The sequence below is a fragment of the Schistocerca americana genome, chromosome X (genome assembly GCF_021461395.2).
Source record: "Schistocerca americana isolate TAMUIC-IGC-003095 chromosome X, iqSchAmer2.1, whole genome shotgun sequence".
NCBI lineage: Eukaryota > Metazoa > Arthropoda > Insecta > Orthoptera > Acrididae > Schistocerca > Schistocerca americana.
In genome coordinates, this window is record NC_060130.1 from 230307129 (window position 1) to 230310383 (window position 3255).

The 3255-nt window shown below is 52.0% G+C and overlaps 1 pseudogene; it reads right to left on the reverse strand.

The window, feature by feature from the left end:
- Window positions 1–2876: 2876 nt before the first annotated feature.
- LOC124557321 lies at window positions 2877–2994 on the reverse strand (annotated as a pseudogene).
- Between the last annotated feature and the right edge of the window lie 261 nt (window positions 2995–3255).

The window sequence follows — 3255 nt, forward strand, 5'->3', positions numbered from 1 at the left end:
CCAAACTGCAGTCCACCGTGCGCGGCTTCTACAGATTACGGCTGACAGATTGGATGGCACGCGGGTTCGAGCGAGATTGCAAGAGTCCATCCCTGAGGAACGTACTTCTCTTTATCACATCGTCAGAGAATGGAGACATCGTAAGAGCGACACATCACGGTAGTTATTTCGGTGGACGGGTAACGCGCAGAGACACACAACGCCATCTCCCTTGCCATCACAGATTGTTACCGCACTCTCTATGTAACAGATCAACGGCGTGACAATGAGGCTGAGGACGTGCTTCACGACCTGCCACCTTCGGGTAGGGTGCAAAGAGACGCCACATTCTTGGAGGCTGTCACGTGGGAAGAAATGCGCATGGCCCTTTCGTGGGGCGGGAGGAACAAATCCCCTGGACGTGATGGTCTTCCACTTGAATTTTATAGCACCTTTTCTGACCTGATGGGGTAAGTTTGGCGGCAGATGTGCTGTGAACTCCTGGATCCAGACTTTAGGCCCCCTCCCAGACCCCCCCCCCCCCCCGAACTTTTGGAGGGCGTGATCATCTGTGTCCCGAAACCAAACGGGGTGCAGACCGCAAGACTTCCGGCCGTTGACGTTAGTGAATTCGCATTATCTGTTCTCCGGCATTCTTCGTACTCGCCTCCTCCCTATTGTCAAAGATGCCATTCATGCCGACCAAACATGTGTGGGAGGTGGCAGTAATATACACACGGCGTTAAGCTCTTATAGAGATGTGGTGGCGCTCATGTCGGCATGCCGTTTAGAAGGCGCGCTCGTCGCAGTTGACCTAGACCACCCATTTGCAGGCTGTCTTAGAGAAGATTGGACTGTTCCCAATATCGGCAGGTGTGGTTCTCCGTCTCATCCACGGAGCCCCTTCCACAGTCCTGGTCAATGGCTACCGCCAGCACCCCCCTCCACTATAGGGATGCTGCTACGCTCGCTACGGTTCACTATTGAGCACTCAGTGCGACAAGGATGCCTCTGTCAGCCTTTCTCTTCGCCGTCGCCCTCGAGCCTGCACTTCATGATCTACGACAGCGTTTGGAGGGCATTCGTCTCCGCAATGCGCATTTTAAATGTTGTGCCTGTGCGGACGATGTAGTTTTCTTGGCGAGGTCGGCAGAAGATATATGTACGGTGATCAGCGTGGCTTCAGCGATACGGCGAGGTAGCCAGGAGCCGTATCAACCTGCGAAAGTCGAACTACATTTATGAGGGTTCAAATGGCTCTGAGCACTATGGGACTTAACATCTATGGCCATCAGTCCCCTAGAACTTAGAACTACTTAAACCTAACTAACCTAAGGACATCACACAACACCCAGTCATCACGAGGCAGAGAAAATCCCTGACCCCGCCGGGAATCGAACCCGGGAACCCGGGCGCGGGAAGCGAGAACGCTACCGCACGACCACGAGCTGCGGACATTTATGAGGGCAGATGACTGAATATGAGTAAGCCAGTCCCGGCGACGGAATGTTTGGGAGTGACCTTAAGTGTAGCGTACAGCAGCAGATACTTATCGCAGACTACTTAATGTGATCCGCATGCACGTTACTCTCCATAACTTTCGAACACTTGACTTGATCATGCGGGTACATTTTGTCAACGTCTACCTCGCTCCGAAACTTAATCATTACACACACGTTCTCCCAATGGTTGCTGCCAAGTTTCAGGCGGCCTTAGGTCATTTCGTCAGCGAGGGCAGGGTGTTCAAGAACCGTTACGAGACGCTAACGTTGCCCACACAGGTGGCATTGGAATGATAAACGTACACAACAGGGCGCGCGCTCTCTTTCTGCGGACGATGCATCGCCTACGTCCTTCGGACAAGGACACCCTCCCTGCTGCACTAATCCAGGAGGTGTTGCCTCAGTCCCTCCGGCCACCGATTGCTGTTGGACATCTCACGCCGGCACTGTATCACAGTCGCACCTATCTGGTCGACATAAGTTATCTGTTGGATGTCTTACCGATCACGCGGGATCCTAGAACCAAGGACTTGTACCGCTACTTTCAGCGGACACTGCCTGCTAATGTGGTTGAACGCCGACATCCGGGGGTTGGTTTGAGGTGGGTGCAGAATAACATACACTCGCCTTTCCTTCCCACCACGGTCAAATGGTATGTGAAAACAACTGAAAAATTCCCCACCCGACAATGTTTACGCATGATACATCTTGCCGATGATCCTTTCTGCCCCAGATGCGCCACTGTCGACACCGACATGCACCGTTTCGCTTGTGGCATGACTGCCGACTGCTGGCTCCTCACACGGCGCATGTTGGCATTGTTGCTGCGACGGACGCCTCAGTCCGTGGAGCCCACCGAACTGATCCATCCCGACGTCGCTTACTACCCCGCTACTCGTCATAACGCCAAAGTATGCGTTAAAAGGTATGGCATTGTCATATTTACGTAGAGCGTTGCAGGATTATTAGATTTTTGCCATTATTTAACGAGCAACTACATGGTTTTACGGCGCAAAGCGTCGTATGTTTCGCTCTTTGCGAATTACTCGGGATCGTTGTTTACACGCCCTCCAGCCCATTTTGGTGTACTGGGTGTGAGAAGAGATTGAGATATAGTATATGATGGACTGATGAGAGACATCAACGGTAATTATAGGGTGTTTCACCCTCGCTGAACGAGAAGACGACCTGGACATCCCGCGTCTGGCAGGCCACGAGTGGCCTACCGGGACCATCCGACCGCCGTGTCATCCTCGGTGGAGGATGCGGATAGGAGGGGCGTGGGGTCAGTACACCGCTCTCCCGGTCGTAAGATGGTATTCTTGACCGAAGCCGCTACTATTCGGTCGAGTAGCTCCTCAATTGGCATCACGAGGCTGAGTGCACCCCGAAAAATGGCAACAGCGCATGGCGGCCTGGAGGGTCACCCATCCAAGTGCCGACCACGCCCGACAGCGCTTAACTTCGGTGATCTCGCGGGAACCGGTGTATCCACTGCGGCAAGGCCGTTGCCAAGGAGATAAAAAAGATATATAAAACTACAAATAAAGTTATAACAAGAAAAAATGAAAAACAAATAAAATATACTACAAGTATTGTAGCCCTTCCTTTATCCTTTTCTTTGTTTAACAAAACGTTCAGAGGCATATTTAGTTTTTGTTCTTGGGCGGAGCCTGAAGTGGCGGCAAACAACCGTCCTAGTTAGCTTTTATGGTGATAGTGGCCATGGCAATAGCTTTGTTTTTGTTTTTAGGTTAGATAGGTTTTTGGGGGT